This window comes from Adiantum capillus-veneris, chromosome 7 (assembly GCF_014529385.1).
Source record: "Adiantum capillus-veneris isolate H3 chromosome 7, ASM1452938v2, whole genome shotgun sequence".
NCBI lineage: Eukaryota > Viridiplantae > Streptophyta > Polypodiopsida > Polypodiales > Pteridaceae > Adiantum > Adiantum capillus-veneris.
The window spans coordinates 122,522,519-122,530,407 of NC_140937.1; the positions used below are offsets into that span (position 1 = coordinate 122,522,519).

Genomic DNA, 7,889 nt, shown 5'->3' on the forward strand with positions numbered 1-7,889 from the left:
CAGGTTTGAAAATTTGGTATAAAGGATGCCAGGATCATCATTGGATATATCTTTGGCTTTATATAAACTTGAATTTGAGTTTTTCTTTGTTTGATTTACTGATGAAATCTGAGTTTTTTTATGATACATACTCTTTGTAGAAAATACAATAATCTCTCTATTGAGGTGGGGGTACTTGTTTGCTTTGATTTACCTACACCATGACTGCTAATTATTGGTTGGCTTTTTTATTCTTGGATGTCTGGCTTAGTCCCAAAACTGTTTTACAACTAGCTCACTTGGGGTTTTTTTTGGTGGTGCTTTACTACCTGGTTTTGGTGCACTTAGGAGTTGAAGTTTTACTTGAAATTTTTGAGAAAATATCTTTTATGATCTAGGTAGATCTGCTCACTTGGTCTCTATGGTGTAACAAAAATAAAATATTAAATTTTGGCTTCAAGGTTGGAGTTTTTCTGGCCAAATATGGCTTAAATATAGACAATCGTGCTTCGGGCCTGCTCACTGAGCTTGGAAAAAACTATCTAAAAACTTTTATTGTTATATCAATATTACCTTATTGATGGATCATTGTGGCACTGATTAAGGGGTGACGTGAGTGTATTTTTACCATAAGGAATGAACTCCATTTTTTGGTGGCTCTGGCTGATACTTCCTAGGCAGATAAGTCCAGCTACTATTTGTGATACCAAAGAAAATATTTTTATGGTACTTAATGGGTGATGATAGGTGATAAGACCTGTTGCAAATTAAGAGAGAACTCATTTAACTCAGGGTCTTGATGGCTGACCTAAACCTGGGTTTCTTTTCATACAATGGTTGACCTAAACCTAGCCTATTGCTATATACCGCATTATTATGTGGCTTCTGGTTTTTATAACTAGCTCAATTCTTGGATCATAGGGTATGCCCTGAGGTAATTCCTATATGGTATTTTTTTGTTCTCGACAGCTGTTTGTCAAAACTACTAGAAGTAGCAGTAGGCTGACCCTGATCTGGATCTGTCGTTTCATTATTACTGGGAAGTAGCACTACTATAGTGATCGACTTGGATCCATACAACATAATTGTAGTAAATGGTAGAAAAACATCGTTGATAAATTTGAAGCGGTACACTCAGGTTTTAATTATGGTATATTTTTTGACAGGTTGGTACACTTCAATACTATTGTTCTAGAAAGGTATTACATCTAATACTACTTTGACAAAGAAAATCTAAAAGAGGATTAAGGAAAGTACTAGGTTTTTTTATATACTTGCCAAAGAATATATACACTACTTTAAAATAGCAAATCCTTGCTTGGACATAATAGTTTTGTAAAAAGGTTGAAGTATTTTCAGTATTTTTTAAAGGACAGTGGCTAGTCTAATAATTTTTAAGTTGGACATGGATAACAACTGATAGGTTCTTTGAAGCCTGCCATACGTAGCCAAGTTTAACATATCTGTTGTCTTGACTATATGGATGCAGGTGAGAATTCTATCTTGGCTTAAAAAGTTTTAGCTTGCTGCAATCCGACTTTGAAAACACTTGATGATTCAAATGGTATAGTTCTGATACCTTTGTATAAGCTCATTTGGAATGTTACTTCATTCTTATTATGGTGTATAGTTATGAATCAAAGACTGAGTTGTTTCTGTACTAAGCTTTGCCTAGACATCTTTAGCCAGTCGTCTTTTGAACGTCTTGTTCCTTGGTGTGTATTTATTAATAGTAAAACAGCTACACACACACACACACACACACACACTTATATTGACAATTGATAATGTATAAATCTACGGCTTCCCCTTACATTGAGAGTACCATGAAGTATATCCATCCAACATACAGTTCTCCATTGCACATCTGACACTTTCCCCTCATTATATGAAGCATGCCTACAATCTCTCTACCTACGGCACATGAAGAAGCATCCCTCAAGAGATTGTGCATCTATGCATGCGATCCAACCAATCCATGCAAGTACCTCAAGCCTCAACCTAACCCTTTCAATAATCTAAGCAAGCAGGGAGTTTGACATCAACAAATCTTACCATGACGTGCATAAATGCATTCATCAACAATTAAATCTAAGCATGCCATAAAGAAGAAGATATCATAAGACTTCCAACGGATAGCACAAAAGCATTTATCTCAAGCAAAGACTCCTCAACGCACCATTGGAAAAAAACCAAGACAATTAGTTAAAAAAAGAAATATTTTTCCTTGACCTTGCCATTGCCATATACTTTCACCGTGGGATTTAGTGGACTATCTAGCTGACTGTCTCATTGACTGCTTAAACAATCACAAGAACAAGTTTTTTTCCACAAAGAGATCTCGAGCTCACTGAGAGATTTGAGGGTCTGCAAAGAGAATCACAAGGTCCTCTCTCTCTCTCTCTCTCTCTCTCTCTCTCTCTCTCTCTCTCTCTCTCTCTCTCTCTCTCTCTCTCTTGCAGAAACTAAGCCAAATTCTTGGTGTGCGCAATCTCTGTGTGTGTGTGTGGTGTGTGTGTGTGTGTGTGTGTGTGTGTGTGTGTGTGTGTGTGTTGTTTGCAACAACTAAGCCAAATTCTTGGTGTGCCCAATCTCTCTCTCTCTTTCTCTCTCTCTCTCTCTCTCTCTCTCTCTCTCTCTCTCTCTCTCTCTCTCTCTCTCTCTCTCTCTCTCTCTCTCTCTCTCTCTCTCACACACACACACACACACACACACACACACACACACACTCAGAGAGAGAGAGAGAGAGAGAGTTAATTGTCTACCACAACACTGCTTTTCTTTATATCTCTTTCTGTGTGTGCATGCATGCGTTCATGTTGTGTATGTTGATTATGTTCCACAACACCACTTCTCTCTCTCTCTCTCTCTCTCTCTCTCTCTCTCTCTCTCTCTCTCTCTCTCTCTCTCTCTCTCTCTCTCTCTCTCTCTCTCTCTCTCTCTCTCTCTCTCTCTCTCTCTCTCTCTCTCTCTCTCTCTCTCTCTCTCCCCCCCCCCCCACACACACACACACACACAAACACACTAAATGATTGGACCGTTGATGCCATGCATGGTATTATGCCAAATTAACTTTTCACATGTATCCACATTCTAATCATATTATATGATCATTGAATGCATCACACAACTCCACTTACTTTTTTTTAATTTTGTTTAACATAGCAAATATGCTTTGGGGGAGAGAGAGAGAGAGAGAGAGAGAGAGAGAGAGAGAGAGAGAGAGAGAGAGAGAGAGAGAGAGAGAGAGAGAGAGAGAGAGAGAGAGAGAGAGATTTCTAATTATTAACATTATACATAGCACATGAGAAAACAATCAAAAGATCTTAGACTACAGTATTCAGTAAACAATCATGTATTCCTTAGACATTTTATCCAAAAAATACATCACAGTTTACAGGCCGAAGGCAGTAGAATGGTCCTGTATAACGCAACATGAGAAAGACAGCATATCTTCTTTTCAGTCAGCAGCCAAGGAGAGAGCAGCCTTACCTGCATCCACAATAAGAAAGCAAGTTAGCGGTTAGTTTTCAAACAGCATTGTAGGTAACTGGCGTGACCTAGTTGTCATCCATGTCACCAAGGTAACAGAAAAAAAAGAAGTTGTTAAAAAAGTAAAGTGATAAGTGAAAACTTTTCTTTGGAATTCTTCCCATTCCAAAACATTAGTAGCTAACTATACTGACCTTATTGAACGGAAAGCCTGTGTATTGTTTGGGCTAGTATGTGTAAAGGCATGCCAGATTTATATATATATCTTGAAAAGCAATCAGTAGCCCAACGATATCAAATGAATTATCAGCTGTTCTACTAAGCATTAGCCAAGTACATCAGTAAACCTTCTTATACAAGTTAGCCAGCCTAAGCAACCATTAGGCTCATAAAGTTAACAGTATGTACCAAGGTTACATAGATTTCATACTACAACAAAATATAGAACCAGCTACTGTACAAAAGGCAATAGGAGGAAGCAATATCATAGTATAGTGTTCGGGGCTCTAAAGGCATACCAAAAAACCTATCAACGACTCAACCAAACAACACATGTTAGCATGTCCAAGCACCTAATGTGCTAAGCATCAGTCCAAAAATGTGAGTATGTAGAAAAGTTACCTATAACTTTTCATATTTGAACCAACTGTAGTGAAGGAGATAGTAATATGAGGTTATACAATAGTACAACAAAAAGCATCCAGCAATCATCACTTAGAGAATGTTTTTTTCCTAAAAACCCGATGTTCTAGACCACCAGTTACCTATGATCAGCAAACATGTAGTGGATTAGTTGATACTAACAATAGAAAAGATATCTGCTTTAGAGGCTTGTACAATGCAAACCTAGCCTAGATGTTTGAATTAAAGTTGAAATCCAAAGCAAGGATTCCTATATATGTTGGACATAACAGTTTGACTGTCTACGTAGCACTGAAAGGCCCCTCATACAAACCAGAGTAATACCAAGCTACCCCATGTTATTCTTCCGTATCATGCATCTCAGTTATAGGCCAGAATCAAAGCCAAAAGAGCAATATAAACCCCAACACAAAGCACTGCCAGACAAAAGTTAGGGTTAGTGCTTTTGGAAGACCATTATCATAAGATAAGGTCAAGGAATAGCTATACCCTTTTATGGGTGATGGATGGGCCAAAAGAATTGCTGCACAAAGTCCTTATCGTCCATGAAACAAGCAGGATAAGTCATACATACACTCTCAAAAAATTTTCATGTAGAGACCAAACATATCGATTCTCAAAAAACAAGTTTGATTGGTTAGCAAATGTTAGGCTAGTAAACCCTGTAAGACAAGTAAATGGTAGCAAGAGATTAGCAGCAATATGGCCATCCTCCCTTTAGGAAACAAAAGCCCTGTGATGCTAACCCTAGCAGAGCAAGTATCCTATATTTTCACAGTAGTAAACCATGTTGCCATGATATGCTTCATACCTCAGAGGATTCAGCAGCCACCTTCTTGTTGGGGGCCATCAATTTTGCAAGCAGCAGATTTGAATGTAGCACAAAATTGATTCAAGGCAACTAGAAATAGAAAGGGCAAATACTGAATGGAAACTAAGTGAGCATGGGGCTCACCTTATATAGAGAGGAAAGCTATCTTCTAATTACTGATGTCGCGCTCAACCAGCCACGAAGCCCACGTTGGAGAGGGGGAGCAGAGATGGAGAATCGCCACTTGCATCTGCAGGAGTCTTACCACGCACCGAGCGAGTTTTTCCGAGCAAAGACAAACCCGAGCAAGTGTTTGTATGAAATATAGTAAATTTTATCATCAACAGAATATTTATTTTTTGATATATATGGATGCACTACAACAAAAAGATTTTTCAATGGATATACTACCTCCTAAATTCCAAAATATCAAAGTTTACTTGACAGGTCATGCTTGAAAGTAATGATATACACACTTTGCTAAAAGCACAAGCAGCTAGCTGCATTGAAGCGGCTGGCTTAATTATTTCAGGATTATAACCATCGTTAGCTTTTCTATGCACATGTCCACTTTGACATTTAATCATTCTATTTCTTTGCCCTATGCCATCTACATCGCCAACAGCCTAATAGCATCAACAGAAAAATGTGTTGACAAGTCGGGACTCAAGTAATTGAGCACTTCTGACACCTTAACATTGTCTTGTCCAAGTGCCTTCTTAAGGGGAGGATCACATAAGATCTGCAATTTCTTAGTACTACTCTGGAGCTTGTGAGCCTTGATGTAGCCCCATGCTCTTTTGAGGGCATCAAGGCTCTGGTCTCCGAGGTTTGCAAGATGGGAGCTAGAGACCCTATAGAGGATCTGAGCGCCACCTCTGGGCTCGAGCTTGGGGTCAGGCTGCCGGGAGTGGTTTTGAGTTCGGCCTTGGGCACTTTCTTGTTCATCTATTCATCAACTCATGCAAAATGCAGAGCAGTCACGCACTAGACCAGGGGCAAGATCCTGGTCGCGATGGCAAGATGAAGGATCGGGATCGATGGCAAGAAGACGGATTGGGATTGGCTGGGGTTGAGCGATCGAAGCTGGCTCTTGCACGTGCAATACCCCATACCATAGCAACAAGGCTGCATGATACAACCAAGCATTGGACGGACTGTACTGAAAAGCACCTACATGGACCGTAAGAGAGAGGTAGAGGTGATGGTGAGGCAACTTTACATAGCTTGTCGGCGAGAGAGGAAATGCCGACGAGATGGGACGGCTGCAATAGCACACATTGAAACCCTCACTTCTCCCCTCCCTCCCTCTCTCTCTCTCTAAAAAAATAATGCACAAAATTTATCCTCTTCAAATATCATTCTCCTCACAAACCATTCAGAAAACTACTAGATCAAGTACTAAAATAAGTCTCACAAAAAGACCAACTAAAACTGCTCAAAATGAGCGGACTACACAAAAAAGTGACCCTCTTAACCATACCCACTTCTCCAAAGTCACTATATTGAAGCTCTATTAGCTCACAAGAGGTTCATTCAAAGATAAGCTTGACAGGTCGATTACATTACTTGGCCCAGTACCAGCTCGGACCATTTGTAGTACCTCCATCGCCTCTGCCACTTTGGCCTTTAGCGCCTCTAGAGATTCAATTAAATGTAAAACTTCTAGCTGATCCATCTCCAGTAACATGCCCTTAACTTTTCCTGCGTGACCATGTTTGAATTGATCTACAAGTGGATACAGTTGCTCGCCCAACATCAATCTCTGTTGTTCAGGAGGAGCCGATGCTAGCCTAAGGCTCATGCCAAAGTAGGAATCTCCTTTCTCTCTCTCTCTCTCTCTCTCTCTCTCTCTCTCTCTCTCTCTCTCTCTCTCTCTCTCTCTCTCTCTCTCTCTCTCTCTCTCTCTCTCTCTCTCTCTCTCTTTTGAGGACAAACAAGGTACCTTTATCTTCATTGACACAATGATTCTCCATCCCATGGTTCAAAAGAAGAAAATGTATGCATCGAAAAATAGCAACTGGCTCATCTCATGAGATTAACAAAACTTTCATGATGATCTCCCCTAGCCATTCCCAGGAAGCTAATCAATAAGGTACAAATCCTGCAGGACTTTCGCATATCTTCTCAAATCTTAAGACCTTGACTTCTCCTTCTTTTCCTTGAAAAGGGCAAGGAGAGACACTCCCAATACCTTCACAACCTTGAACCGCACTCCAGGAATATCACCAACAGCATGTCCCTTACGAATGAACCCAGCAATCAACACTTCATCATTTTCTTCAATGTAGTTCAGGAAACCATCATTTGGAACAAAGGCCGCAATCTTCTTTTTATTCTTGATAAGTTGTACCCTGGCACATTTTCGAATGGCAGAGCTGGGCTGCTTGTCTTCAATACCAATCTTCTCAAGAACGATGCCCTTGGCGTGGGAGGAGCCTGGGAAGGGCTTCTTCCACTCGTTTCCAAGATTTCTTTTCTTATATGCCTTGTCTGCCCAGTTTGCGACCAGCTCTCCCATACCACGTGTTTTCCCCATGGTGGCTGCTGTTGTTACGCCTGCGACTACTATTAGTGACCAGGAGCTCTCTCTCTCTCTCTCTCTCTCTCTCTCTCTCTATCTCTCTCTCTCTCTCTCTCTCTCTCTCTCTCTCTCTCTCTCTCTCTCTCTCTCTCTCTCTCTCTCTCTCTCTCTCTCTCTCTCTCTCTCTCTCTCTCTCTCTCTCAGTTTTTTTTAAAAAAAACCCTCTGAAAGAGCGCACGCCGGAGCGCGCGCTTTCAGAGGTTTTTTTTTTCAAAAAACTGAGAGAGTAGGGGGTACCCAATGATGAAAAAGGTTTAAAAAAACCCGAATCTGAGTTGATCCAAGCGAAGAGCAAGACAATGCTCAGAAGGCGTCAACAAGGCTTGGGGAAGCCGGCACCGGGGTGCAAACCAAGAAGCTACAGGGTACAAGGGTCGCACG

At 40.5% G+C, this 7,889-nt stretch overlaps 1 pseudogene; it reads right to left on the reverse strand.

Annotated features, from left to right (window-relative positions):
• Window positions 1-7,058: 7,058 nt before the first annotated feature.
• On the reverse strand, window positions 7,059-7,463 carry LOC147454547 (small ribosomal subunit protein uS12y pseudogene; annotated as a pseudogene).
• Between the last annotated feature and the right edge of the window lie 426 nt (window positions 7,464-7,889).